At 40.9% G+C, this 15,149-nt stretch overlaps 1 protein-coding gene across 3 annotated transcripts in view; it reads left to right on the top strand.

Annotated features, from left to right (window-relative positions):
* The first annotated feature begins 428 nt into the window (after window positions 1–428).
* The window catches only part of LOC117238066 (protein turtle-like), a 166,078-nt gene continuing 151,357 nt past the window's right edge, over window positions 429–15,149 (top strand). For all 3 annotated transcript variants that reach the window (XM_033502633.1, XM_033502638.1, XM_033502639.1), the window contains exon 1: window positions 429–947. The gene's annotated coding sequence lies outside the window, so the exon portion shown is untranslated. The remainder of the gene's footprint in view (window positions 948–15,149) is intronic.

The following is a 15,149-nucleotide window of genomic DNA, read 5'->3' on the forward strand; positions in this document are numbered from 1 at the left end:
CAAAAACAGACAGTTAATCATGATAAGGAAAAGAAGAGGAGCGAGCAATAATTCATATAGCTTCTTCGTCAAGAATTCTTTTTAAAATGAAACCAATCGATTTTAGGCTAAAAATTCTTTGCTTTCGATCATAAAGTCACAGTTAACGATTGTGTCATTACCGAAGATCTATTCGTGTTTATTCGATATATTAGAATCGATCGATAAGCAGTACCATAAGCAGTAAATGTATTAACATGAAAAGAAAAATAATTTAGGGATTAATATATAAATATAATGAAAGCAATGTCACCTAAAGATTTTGATTACGGCGGTTCGGACCCGGCGTGTGTAGACGGTGCCGGTGTTGCTATCGTTGATTGGCTGAGTGGAACGCGGCGATGGCGCCTATTGGTCGACGCGCGGAGGTGCGTTCGATAGCCCGGCTCGAACCCCCAGTACCCGGCAGAGCCTCGTACGGGAAACTGCTCCGTTTACGTGTTGTTACTTTCAAAGCTCCGAAACTCGTCCGCAGACCGCGTGCCCACATTACTTTTCGCCGTCCGTTCCTCTTTCTCTCGTTTCTTCTTTCCTCTCGTGTTGACCTCCCTTGCTGTCTGCGAACAGATTCCATTGCGTGAACACGGTGATCGAGTCGTTTTCAGTTCCGTTTCCTTCTTTCTCCCTTCATATATTAGTGTCGTTAAGCGTCGCGCCAGAGATTGCGCGTCAAGTTCGCGACGCCGTTGTTTTTTTCCTGCAGTCAAGTCGAGCGGTGCGACTCTACGAATCTTTCGACCGCCGCCGGGTGTCGTTACGTGCTTTTATTGTGACTGAACCTTTTGTGTTCCGCGAGCTCTTGTTTATCCAGTGCCCCTTTTGTTGCTTTTTTGAGGATTTTTCTTCTACATCCTGCGAGATCGACTCTACGGCAGATCGTTCCTTCTCCACGGTGTTCATATTTTTTGGTAAGTGTTTCTTCTTTTATCTATTGCCGTTCTAATAGCGTCATTTATTATCTTTTCTTCGTTTGTTATTCGGGTTCTGCGTCGCATTTCTCATATTACGTACAGCAATGTTTTGTTTATTCCACACTGGTTTAACATGCTACTGGGACAAAATTAGAAATCTAACCTCTTGACGAGTTTCGTATTACGCGACCGTGAACGGGGAAACTGCGCCACATCCGCTGTGTTAATGTTTTTGCAAATAGCATCATCGTGTTGATATGAAAATTTGACGAACGTATATGCAAGATCAAACATTAAGAGGTTTCCGACATCTGGTACCGGATATTGTCGTGTCTTTGTACACGGCGGTTATTTACCAAGAAGCAAATATAAGTACATTTGTCAAAAATCAAGGAACTGCAAGCTTACCATTCGATGTAGAATCTGTACTCACAGAAGTCGTAAATATTTACCGACCTCGAAAGCATTTCACTCGAGACGTTTCTCAACGTCAACGCTTCCGCGTTGACATTTGTCATGCCTCGTGACGCGACGATGCAAAACGAAACGATACGGACCAGGACGGATGCGTACAATCGCTATCGTCGATGTTAACTGCTATCGATTCCCGGTAAAGGATGTAAGAAAGATTACTTTTAATTAATATGTTTCTATTCGTTCGCTCGTCTTCAATCGCTCAATCATCGTTCTCTGAATTATTAATTTGTGACGCATTATGCGCAGTTATTATGGCGTGGTAGCGGCCGTCGATGATAATGTCTATTAGGGGGAAAGCTATCGTTGCGATGCGCCTATATCTTAATTGCAAATTGCAACTATTCGCAGGAAATTTGCCAAGGCTGAGTTGATTGAAACAGCCACTGTTTCCTGCCAGTTCCGGAATAACGACGACGACGGCATTATTCGACATTAAATCGACATTATTCAGCACTGATGACGTTTGCCGCTGCTACTTTGATAGGTCAATATCGATGACTTTATGCTTCTTCTTGCTTTCTGATGCCATTTAATCTTTCGCTCGAAAAAATATTGCGAGCAGGATAATTATTTTATAACTTCTGCTTTATTCTGTCTGCTTGCCACTGCTATGTTTTGCGGTTGAGCCGTCCAACGTTATCGCATTTGTTAATAATTCGAAGCATTAAATATGTACATATCTGGTAGGTAGATACAACGCGTACCTGTACAGATAATAATATATTTTCTAGCCGTAACCACGTTATCCTTGTCGTCGATACGCTTACAGTTATATATATTTTTCCGCGAACCGTCCTTGAATGCTGCATTTCGCAACCCAATCTCGAAGATGAGTTTTCGTTTCTCGAATATCATGTGTCGTTCGAATCCATGTAATTTTTTACGCTGGATTCCCGATAAGCTAACACATCATCGAACAGCTTTCTCCTCCATCTCCGAAAAACCATCGTCGTCGTCTAATTCAATATGGTATGTCAATATTTGGTTTTTCGCGACTACCACGATTCACAATCGAACTTTATTCGATCATTAAGCCTCCGGCACGGGTGATAGTCGTCGTATGGTGACAATTAGATTAACGAATTGCTCGAAAAGAAGCTTTGTAAGAAACGTTACGATCGATTGATTACGCCGATACGGTTGATCTGTTGATTTCATCGAGATACGGAACTTAAACTTGTAGAATCTATCTGCCCGTTTCCTGCCAGTTCATCAAACCTTGTTTTCGACCTTAGCTCGTACTACAACGAGGCTTGAATCCGTTTTCTCGAGATTGTTTTGTTTTCAGATTTAAAACATGCAGGCGTCTGTGGCGCGAGAATACAGGAATTTTCTGAATTTCGGGGATGTTTGTCGTGCATGTCGAAAAATAAGTCACACCGATACATTACAGTAAGGAGATGGACTGGTAACTTGTGAATTCTCTTTCTACTTCTTGATAACGTCGACGAGAAATTCCTTTGTCTCTCTTCGTCGTTTATATTTTTCTACTACGGTCCTATACATACATATTTACGCAAGTGCATGTAATAACTTTTAAGTTTTCTTACTAAACAAGGATTTGAATTTGGGAATTTTAACGCTGTTAATATTACAACTCATCGTAGTTAGATGACCCTGACGAAAGTGGGCTTACAAAAAATAATAATACCATACAAACACGTATCTCGTTTAATTCACAAAAGTTTTTATATCTTAAAATACAGATGGCTGGAAATGCTTGTATTTTATTTACATTTGCCTTGCGTACACACCAATATGTTACAATAATTTTATCCTTCGCGCTTTACGAAAAGATGAAATTTGTGGATGAAAAAGTAGGCAGATCTTTTTCACGTAGGACGGTGAATAGTTTCAACTCTCTGCCGTGTTCCCCATCTCAGTTGTACAGATTATTTATAGAATATTGCTATATCTGCAATATGTAGATAACCACACCGCGCCGATATTGGTTTTACGTTCGCAGATCCTGCACACGTGTACATGTATTTGTTTCGAATGCAAAGGGCCGCGAGTCGGTATCGAGCGAGACCGGTATTTCCTATAAATATGTACATATACATTGAGCGCGATCAACTTTTAAAGATTTGGATGCGAGAATACGCGCGCGTGCGTACGTGCGTGTGAATGTGAGAGAGAAGGAGAGAGAGAGAAAATTATTTTTTAACGAGACGAAAATTCTTTCGATTGTCGATAAATGCATTGTTTGCGGGTAAGGGAAAGACAGCGCGTGATGTTGAAAATAAAAGCAACTGCGGGAAGTGAAATATTTTTCGTTTTTGCTTCTTTCTTTTTAAAAACGGTGCACGCCATCGTGAAACGGAATTCGCACGCGAGAAGACGAAAATCTTTTCTTCTCGTGCTCGATCGTATCTCAGTTTTGTTCCCTTCGTGTGCACGTAGGTATATATGTGTAATATATATACATATGTGTGTTTATGTATATTTCATCGTCGTAGTCGCCCGCTTGTGCCTCGTGACTTTTTAAAGAAGTGTGACGAAGAATTAAATTACGAAGCTTCGGGAAGAGAGTGCAAATCGTTTAAAAGAGAATCGAGCAACGAATTTCATTTCGTATAATTTTTTTCTTCCTTCCGGAACAGTTTGAGCAGTTGGAAGATCCACTTTAATTCCTGACTCCGTAATGGCAAACAATTAAAAGCGTAGAATTGTCTGTGTTCTTCTCTAAGGTTTATTATTCGTCGTGGCAACAAAATAACAGTACGGAAAAACACATTATTAGAGGAAAAGAACGAAAAGAGAGTTATTTTCCTGAGGTAGGCGGCCGGAAAAGTGGAATTCGTTAAAGTTCCTTTTTGTTGTGCAACAGGAAACTCAGATTATATCTTATTACACGTGAGAACTCTGTTGGCGCATTATCTTCGCGCGTATTTCAGGATTGTAATCGTATCCGTGAAATGCCGCGATAACTCGCGTGTTTGTGCATAATACGTGAGAAAGCAAGGGGAGTTTATATTTTTCCACGGACCTTTGATTGCAAATGGAGAGAGTCGAGCAACCGTTATATCCTCTACAAATTTAAAATTTAAATTATTTAAAAAACAAAGGTAAAGGACCGTCTCCGCTCTCCGTTTTATATTTAACGCTCTTCACATCGTTAAGAAGCATTTCGTTTTGTATACACGAGCGTCTCTTTGTTTGCTCTGACCTGTTTCTTTCCTTCGTAGAACGTCGTTCTTATTCACAGAGTTCGAAGTTTCGATTCCGATTTATCGATTCGCGGTCAAAGAAGCTCTCGAGTTTAGAATAGCCAAAGGGGTACGCGTGTGCAGAAAAGCGCGGCGGAGGTTCAACGAAGCATAGCCCTCGAGAAGGTTACGAGAGGTGACTAGAGAGCTCCTGGAGTGGCTGGAGCATCAGCGCGAACAGGACTCGAAGAACTTGCGGGAAACCTAATTCGAGGACGTACGTACCGATAGTAGAGACAAGGGCTTCATGCATATTCAGCGTATTTGTGGTCAGAACAGGCTGGTAACTCATTGTACTAGAAGGCCCAGCATTTGCCTTACCTTGACGCGAAGGGTAGGAACATGGAAATTGGCGAGGGTTGAGCGTTCGTTACTCGAAAACAGTGCGACAGGTGAAAGAGCTGTCCGTCTTGCGACCCCCTTTCTCTTCGCGCACCTGCTCGATTTAACGACTTTGCTCTAAATTGAAAAGGCCTTGGGTCTTGTTTCCGGGAATAAATCCGTTCGTTCTTCGTTCCATTGCCGAACAACGCTATTTATCTTCGATTATCGTATGAGAATTTTCATTCAACCAATCTACACATGCCATTTTCTGGTCTTTGTCAAACAGCGTTCGTAGTTAAAAGACGCATAGTTTCTTCTAACAACGTTCGCATGATCTTGAGCTTTTCGTTCAAGGATGTGTTTATCTCATTTGTAACTAATGGCATTATACCTGTACGAGAGTTAAGCGCCGCTATGGAATGACTTCCATTTACATGGAATTCCGCTTCACTTCGGAAGATATATCCGACGTCTTCCGACTGTAATAACATCGTAATAATCTTAGTCTCGCGACGAAGTAGCATTCTTTGCGTTATGGAAAATGGAGAAAAAACGAAGGACGCAAAGGGGAAGGTTTTAGAGGATGTTGCTCGCTCATTGGATGGAAACTCGGAATTTACATATCAATGGGATATCGATGACTTGTCCTTTGGGAGAAACATACAGAGAAGGAGAGAAAGAAGAGGAAAAGGTGTACTGTCACAAGCAGGAATCTTGCTCGTGGATGGTGGACAAGTCCTCGAAGGAAACGGCTCAAGAAATCCGAGATATTCTCTCGTTATTTTCAGCGTCATTTCATATTTCACAACGTTTGTCCTTTTCGATGGACTGTTGTTCTGTATTCTTTATACGGTTGCATTGATCGATGATTGGATGATCGTAGATTCTTCAAAGGAGAGTCTTCGTTGAATGTTTGCATTTCTCGCTCTTGTTACATGTATTTTGCTTTGTCTCTGACGAAGAACACGTTGGTACATCAGGTATATCTATATTCTTCTCTCCTCGTTTAGATTTCGTCGTATATTATTGGAGTGAGGTTTGCTACCGAAAATTCTCCGGTTGCCTTTGGAACTAGTAATTTGCATATGCTCCACTGTGTCGTGGATAATGCACGACTGTCGATCTGATATTTCCTTCCAAGGACAATTTTGCACATTGCAGTCACGTAAGCCCTTCCACTTGCTCGCTCCCATCGCGTCGTCTGATTTTGGATTCTTCCCTGTGCCCTTTTTTCGAGGTCAAAATATCATTCGGTTTGCGCGCGACTCAATAGAGTCTTCCAATCGTTTTCTGTCGCTTTCCAACCATCGGTTTCCGCGCTACCGCAGGATATGATTATCCGCGATTTTTCGAGCTTACGTCGTTTCCTGTCGTGTCGCCGCGAGTGTTATCGGTATAGCCTTCCAAAAGACCGTAAAACCTGAAATTTGAATAATCGCGTTTACAAGAAAGTTGTGCAAATCTTATAACGTATTTCTTTCGAACGGGAAAGTTCTCTTCTTGCTCGCTCTACTGGCTTACAAATATCCCCTGTACATACAACTTTTCGGTAAAAAATCTTCTTTACAGTTTGGTTTAGTTTCTTCTTATTTCTTTTGACGATCACCGATATATTCCGATACTTAGCGATATTTCGATTGTAGGTCGTTCGCTTGACCATTCACAATGCAAATTGGATTCTTAAATTAAGAATGGAACTTGGTCGATGTGTAAATCGTACGGACCACAGCCTCTTTTTTATATCGTATTTTATTCTTTGTGATACGAGGCAGTGAGAGATAGCAACAAAGAGAAGAAGGAAGGAAAGCGTGGGTGGTGATGCAGGGTATAGGGAGGTGGTCGCATTGATTCTTCGCCGAAGGCCGGATAGTCGGTGTGGAGGGTGGTTTTCAGCCTTCTCTTCTACTTTCGCTTGTTCTCTCTTCACGAGTCTCTTTCGTTCGATAATGGAGGTTCGGATCGAGATACCTGCCTACCCGCTTATATTGTACGTATCACGCACGTAAATATTTGCAGGAGTACATGCACAGTTTGTGCGCGAGATCGTGCGATCGTGTATATGCGTAATATTCGCGCGAGTAAAAGTATACATAGGTAAAGTAAGCACGCAGATAGGTAAGCACTTTACGTGATTGGCCGAGCCTTGGGAAAAACGATAGGTCTTAACCCTTTCGTTTGATTTTTCTACTTTGTGGAAACTCATCGATAATTCCTGTCAAAACTTTTTCGGTGCCCCACTGCTACCGTTTCGTGAAGGAACTGCTTGCTCTCGTCGGCCAGCGATCTTATGTTTTCATTGCAAAAGGTAGCATGCATACCACGATCGTTTATTTCTGTTAATCTTTTACGTTTCGTTTAGGCATATATGTACATGATAATAGAGTTTCTCAGAAGAGATTCCCAAAGGATCTTTTCAACGTTATGTTATGCCGACGTGATGGTATTTCATGAATACAATTTACCTGTATATACTGTGCGAAATTGCTCCGATGAATTAATCACACACCGCAGAGCGTGATTACAATTTTTAGTTACAAGAGTTTTCCTCATGATGAATCGTGCGATATAACGCGTAAAAAATAATAGTTTCCGACGTTACGTATATTTACAATCAAACGCTACGTTAACCATTATTTTTCGCAATTGCAGAAATTTAAAATATCTTTTCTCTTCTCTTTTTTCATAAATTATCTTGTGCAGCACTTTTCTCGATTAAAAGAAGCCAATGTCTGTTTCTTCCTGTTTCTCTCTTTTTACGCGGTAGACTTTCGATGCGAGGGTTCCTCCGCATTTATCGGAAAACGATGGTAGGTTTTGGTGGTGAGTAATTTGGTTAGGTGAAGTATTTTTCTCAGGCAATATTGGAAAGTGCGTGGCAGTGTATTTTCTTTACTAGGAAACTCGACGACGGCACTCTTTTCGATTGAGGGATATTTTAACAGTTTATGCTTACTTCTTGCATCTACATGTATGTTCCAAATATAATCCCTTTAAAGTTTTTCTTTCTCTCGATCCAAACGTCCGTGTCATTTAAAAATTTGTTCGGTATTTTTAATCAGCAAGTAGCATTCATTCGTGAAATTCTAATATCCGCTGGATAACTGAACGTCCTATTGTTTCTGAAATTAGCGTAGAGATTTAAAGGAAACTGCTTCGAAGATGGTATTTTGTTGGATTCTTTTTAGATCGATGACAGGATCCGGAAGAGGAAGAAAATAAGGCAAGGAGTGTTTTGAGAGACAGGGTGAAGTGGAGGCAGGTAAGATTGCCTTGGCAAGAAAATATTCTCCCGGCTGCGTTCGTCGCATTCCATAAGGATCATTACGTCAAATAACAGAAATCTTTCGAGTCTTTTTCATCTCCTTCTTCTTCGCCTTGTCTTTCCCTTTCCTCCCCTTTCTCTAACTTGCGATTTTCTATTCTATGCTTTCCTTTATCATCCATTGTCTTTTTTCGATCTTCTCTCGGTTTCTTTTTCACGTGGGTTTTCACCAAAGTCGACTCTCGGGCCTTTACAGCCTGTACCCTAACTCCGTTCGTGTTACATAGCACCGCTGACTACAACAACGGATCCTTTACTGTGTGTGAATAGCGAAGGGAGAATCGCAAACTGTCTAATCAACTTTGCTAATATACAGGGTAGTTGGTAACTGGTGGTACAAGCGGAAAGGGGGTGATTCTATGCGAAAAAAGAAGTCGAAAATATAGAATAACGATTTTTTTTCATTTCTTTTTTTTTTAATTTTTCCATCGAGACAACGATCTACAGTGAGATCCATTATAACGAAACGTGATAAAGTGCACGCGTACCGAGCGAGAATTGAAAGTAGATTTTCTCGAAAACAAAGCCAAACGAAAAATTTTTATTCTATATTTTCGACTTCTTTTTTAACGTAAAATCGCCCCCTTTCCGCTTGTACCACCAGTTACCAACCACCCTGTATATTGCTAATGTAATTCGATGCACTTACCGCACCACTGCCGAAAAATCCAAATGTACGTATATTAACCACCAATTATTATCGTCATCGTATTCATCGTGTGAATTGCATGTTAGACTTTAAAACGACATTATTAGTTGCATATGATATAATGTATCGTAATCAAGGTTTCATTGATACCGTCAGGATGTAGGGTAATTAGTGCATTGTAATCGGTGATTATCATCGTTTTGATTGAGCTTGTTTTATCGTACGGAACGCATAATTTTCGTATATTCGACAAACCAATTGCGTTCAGTGATGAATCGGGATATTTTATCAAGCCAACAGTATGGATTTGTCGACAATATACTGTGTATAGATTTGTATTTTTGGGCGAGTTGCTTCTTTCCCTCCTCCCCTCCCCTCTCTCTCACTCTCGTTATTTCAACAAGATTGTATTGCGGTTAATAGCTCGACCAAATTAAACTCTTCGTTCGCGTAAATGAGTTACAAATCGTTGAAGGTTACAAATATTACGCAGTTTTGTTCCATAGCATTAGCGATATTAATTTTAATTTGTTTCGTTGTGTAACAGAATTCTTTTTTAAGGAAGGTAGCTCAAAGCACAGAATTGATAGTTAAAGTTAGATGTGGGATTGGAGGATGGTATGTAAGGACACGATGTTCCGTTCGATGGGAATATATTATTCATGGATGGTTTACTCAAATATGCGAGTAGAAGAAGCAAGAAGATATAAACACGAATTGAAAATCTAAGGTAATCTTCGGTATGGAAAATCCAAGAACGACACGTAAGAAACAACGACGTTAAGAAACAAAAAAAGAAAAAAAAAAGAAAACGTTTAAACGGCAGTTAAATGGTGTTAAAGGATGATCTAGCATAGCGGCGTGTAACTACGCGTTCTGGATACTGACGATGATTCGTGGGAAAAGAATGAGCTATCGTCGTAGATCGAAAAGATGCAGCAGGTTTACCGCGCAATAAAAAATGAGCCGAGGCTCGTAAAATTTGAAAAGAAAGATACACTTTTGCCAGCACTTGATCGATTCTGGTAATTCATGATACGAAATGCAAATCATTTTACTCGGCTAATAAGATTACAGCTGCTTTCGGACTTCCTTACGTGCTCGAAGGAACAGATTATAAGCAAATGTTAGATGTATCGTTGGTTGATATTATGCTATATATGTACATATATACGTGGCATGTAGTTCGTCGTCACGGAACCAAATATCGATATTACTATCTAAGGCAGATGTCAATTGAAACCTCGTAATACAGTAACACTTAGTTTACAATCCGTGTCGCGATACAAAGTGTACCGTTCTATGTGAGCATGAATAGAATCTTGAAATCGAGTCTAGTATCTTTACAAACGTATCGGTTATACGTCGGTAGTCGCGTATCTCCAGACATGAAATACCTTTAATTCAAGTTTCTTATTTCGCCTGAAGCAAGATGAAGAGTATATTCCGTTCGACACGCGTGCAAACGTGACTAGACATTTTTCCGCAATTGCAGGCATTCAGGGTATGCACTCTGACTTCTACTAATTTTATGGAATTCAATACGATCACGTCGTCATTGGTCCTTATTCACGTGCGATTCGTGTGCTCGGAGTACCGGTTTGAAGATATCCTGTTACGTTCTCGTTGAAACGCGACGGAGGGAAAAATGCAAGCAGTAAAACAGTGTAATAAGCGTTCGTGATTTGGTCGAACGTGTCAATGGAGGAAGATGAGGGCCAGTAGATGAATATGTTCGATGAATATGTTACATGCCGAGACAAAATCGGAAGAGAGGAGAAAGAAAGGAGAAAGAGAATACGAATAGCATGAGAAACGAATCGGAAAGACTCGACTTGATTGAAGTCGCTTACGACACTCAAAGAAGAAAACCACTTGAGGCAAAAGTTTCTTCGAATTTCAAATAATCCTGAATGGATAGCAATTTGTGGGTCGGAGATTCGGAGTTTCAACTGCTAAAAACTTTTCTGCATCTCAACTTTTCACTATTCGAAAAATGCGTTCCATGGCAACTACGCAACCCGCTTTACTTCTTTTTTCTTATTACTTCGAGCGTTTGCATCGACGTAAACGCGTGATTTAGCGCAGTGTATTCGCTTTGAAGCTTTTGGGAAAATATCTATCTAATTATAAATTATAACGCACCTGCTACGATTATCTAATATTTATAAATTTCAAAGATGACACAATCGGTTCTGCTCTCACAATAATTGATAAATTAATTTCTCAGCCTGAATTGCGCCAACAGGTAATTATTTTTTCATATTACATTCTCTATATTATGTGTAAATAAAGTGAATTTTCAACGTCAGAAATGAGTTCAAGTTCCGCGTGTTCTGTAAGTGAAGAACGTTATCTTCGCATCGTGGTACTCCTTCTTTCTCGACTTTGTTCAAAAGGTTGATTTTCCCACAAGGAGTCTTCGTTTTCGTGCGTATCGTTTGTATCTTCCCGACCAAGTGTCAAATACCTGTAGGGCAGCAACCGCTACTTTAAACACCGAGGATGTGGTTTTACCTGAATCAAATTCTTCGAGATCGTTCGACCGATTTGAATCCTACGGGACGATGCTATCCATAATTTTAGAGGAAAAGATTCCATTTTAGGTGTTAGATACTCGAATAATGAGACAAGTGACTTGTATCTCGAAGATCGATGAAATACTTCAACGTGCTTCCAATTAATTAGCGACCTGACGGACGATCGGCGTTTCCATTGGTATTCGTTCGAGATCGTGCGAGTACGTTGACATTTCCCTCATTTTCCAAGGAAACTTCGGGCTGACGATCAACATCGTAGTCTTTGCCGTATTGCATTCCTTGCTCTTTGGCGTTCCTGATACAGGAATTTACTAGTGACCCTTGGGGCATCCGTTAATCTCAAGATCATCGGATTAAAGCGAATTCGTATCGTCCACGCAAGAATACGTAGAATACGAGCTAGTATTATTGATCGATGACTCTGATGTTCTGTGACTACACCATGTATTTAAATACTTTTCTACGAAATACAATTCGCGTTAGTGAATGTTCGCCGAGCAAAAATGAATTTTCCATTTACGGTCTTTTCTCCTTGACGTCCGACCATGTTTACCGTTAGACCTTTACGAAGAGAGTTTCGATTCGAGCGCAATAGCACAGAGTTTGACGGAAACATATGGTGACGTGGCATCGTCAGATCTAAATCGAAATTATTTCAAGAAGCGACTTTGAGTAGAAGCTATCCGCGTGTGTTACATGCTTCTCCTCTACCGCCACCTTGCCCTCAACCCTTGGGGCATCTGTTAATCTCGAGATCAACGGATCAAAGTAAGTTCGTTCCAACTATACGAGAGGAACGGACGAAACGAGCTCTATTCCCTTTCTCCATCTGCTACTCTTGTACCCTCTCCCTTTTCTCCTCTTCTCTCCTGCTCACTCTTATTCTCGTCCTCGGTTTCCTTCTTTCTATCGTTCCCCCCGTCTTCTCTTCCACTCAGTATCAAAGTTGGATATTTTGCTGGAATTTTGCCGCGAGAGTGTACGAACGTTGAGTATTTTCCGGCTACTCTTGAATTCGTTGTACCGAACCAACGCGGCACTATCTTTGGTGTTCGATAGTAATTATGTAGCTGAATGAAACATTTTAATTATACGACGGGTGAGCTTTGTGCTCGGGATTAAATGCATGCCTCGGGCAGATCGCGCTCGTCAAACGTTATCTCTTCACGAAGAAGTTTAATGAAATTGTGTTTTCCATGGCTGAAAATACCTTTAGCCGTGACGCGTACGCGATAGGAACAAGAATACATTCGTACGAAGAAGTATCGAATGGCATTGGCACTGTTATCGTTGAACAGTGTTTCAAATAGTAAAATTTAGTCGCGTATAGGCGATCATCGATAGTCACGTAGATAAACGCGCTGGAACGCGGAAAACTAGATCGGTATATCGCAATCTCGCATTACGAAACACGACTCAAGGCAAGGAGGTTGATTAGTACGTTGAATCAAAGCGTTTCCATGCATTGGTCATTCATGGTTCCTTCAACTTGCCCGTGTTTGTAAACATAGGAGCACGCCTGTAGGATTACTCACAGGCTGGATACCGGTCTGGTCGATACTCGACAGCACTGGTTTCGCCTAAACTGTTCCCATATTCAGGACCCGATTTTTCTCCGTGACTTTCTTGTGGAATTTCTCTCGTCTAAGTAGTTATTAGCGCAGCGGAAAAGGCGGAAACAGGATGAAAAAACGAAAGAGACATCGGACATGATCATACTAGACTAAGAAACGTTGTTGGTCGATGAAGCGAGTGAATGGCAGACGAAGAAAAAGACGCGGCTGAGCCGAGAGAAGATGTTGGGCGGATTGGAGGAATCGTGGGCCACGGATGGTAGGATCAGAACCACGCAGATGGGCATGAAGCAAAGGGAGAACCTTGGTTCCGCGATGGTGGTAGGGATGGAACGTGGTTTGTTCACTTTCCCGAATGATCAGCTCGCTTCCTCAGGGCGCGGTTGCGACCTCCTACCAGTTGAAGGATTATTCTTGACGAGAATTTCACCCATAATATCGTTAAATGGATGGTCGTCTGTTACTCGTTAACTTTATCATTGCATTATGATATCGTTACACGGTCGATCTTTACGTCTTCTTCAAGTTTAAACATTTTTCTAACACACCCTGGTCGTATACGTGATACGTGGATCAAGTACTGTCGTTGTACGTAAGTCGGAACTTTCAAGCTAGAATAATGCGTAGGTATGCAAGGTCCGTGTGAGATGGTGGTTTGCGCAGTACTCAAAACTAACTTCTTGAAATGGCTAAAAGTTTTTATAGAGTTTCGTGAGTACAAAAGAAACGTACTTTAACACCGGAACGTTATCATGGCCGAGGTTGTTTCAAGTTGTTTCCATAAAACCAGTTTCTTAAAAACTGTGTACACTTTCAAGTAGTGTTTGTAAGTAGAACTACGTGGTACATTGTATCGCAAAGTTATTTATATCAATTGCAATTCTATCGAAAGACAGTTACTTAAACGACTCAACGATTTGTGAATGAAAGAACAGCGATGTCTTCATTTTCAATAATAATGAAAACGTATCTCTGCGTTTGTATTGATACAATTAAAAAAATAAGATTGGAACGTAATTTTGACGCGTGGATGAATACGGAAATTTCATCGAAACCCGTCGAATCGTAAAACACAGTTAGAATGTTTCGCAAGAACAAGAGGTAGGCACCTTCGAGTCTGAGTGTCCCCTCAAGAAGGATCGTTTCGGAATTTCTGACGGGAACCGGTTTTTAAAAATCGTGCAAACTTGGAAGTAGTATCCACCGGGCAAAACTACATCTACCTGGCTTGTAGATGCCATATTATTACCTGTAACGATTGCGGTCGGCTAACTCCACGTTGTAACAGCAGCAGTCGTAACCCTGGTGTTAAAGGAACATTCGAACGCGACTGTGATGGGCACTCGTGGTCAGAGCAGTCGAAACTAACTTTGTAGAATTGCTGAACCCGGTTGCAGAGTTTGGACCGGAAGGAAGGAAGCTGTCTTCACGCTTGAATGCCTTTGCAAAGACCGTCGCTTAAACATTGTGTGGATGCTGTGAATGTAGTTAATGAATCAATTGTACGGTATTGCACGGTGTTGCGAGCAACGCGATGTTTCGCCTATTTTTATTTCTTTCTCTTGACTTTAAATATTGCCCCTAACCGAAATAGCAGACCATCCTATTAAAAGCGAAATTAAGATTTCTTCTGAAGACATACTTTATAATCTAAACATTTGACAAGGTTTTTCCTGAACAGCGCACACGTCTTTTCTTACTAGAACGCAATTGTTGGTGGTTAACGGTCGATAGATAGAGATTTCATAGATTGTGTTACGCGTTTTGGCAGCGATTCTTTGTGCTTTTATCGTGTGTGGTCTAACCTTCTTGCCTCCTCGTATTTATTGCGTTTTTTTGCTCTGTGACAAGCGAGAATTGGCTTGTCATCGAGGATTTCACGTACTAGATTCTAAATGTTTCGCACCAGCATCCCGTTAAGGTTGGGAAAACGGACAGTCATTGTAGCGTGGTCGATCGAATAGTGGTGTAACTTAATGTCTCTGCGTAGAGAAGAATACTCTTGAACGAGCTATCAGCGTAGAATATCTTTGTCGAGGTTTTCATCTCAAGATCGAATAGAGTCAATTGACACCTAGCTATTAGGCAGTTTTTTCATAAGTAA

The sequence above is a fragment of the Bombus vosnesenskii genome, unplaced genomic scaffold, assembly GCF_011952255.1.
Source record: "Bombus vosnesenskii isolate JDL3184/JDL3185 unplaced genomic scaffold, Bvos_JDL3184-5_v1.1 scf7180000013431, whole genome shotgun sequence".
In the NCBI taxonomy this organism is placed as follows: Eukaryota; Metazoa; Arthropoda; class Insecta; order Hymenoptera; family Apidae; genus Bombus; species Bombus vosnesenskii.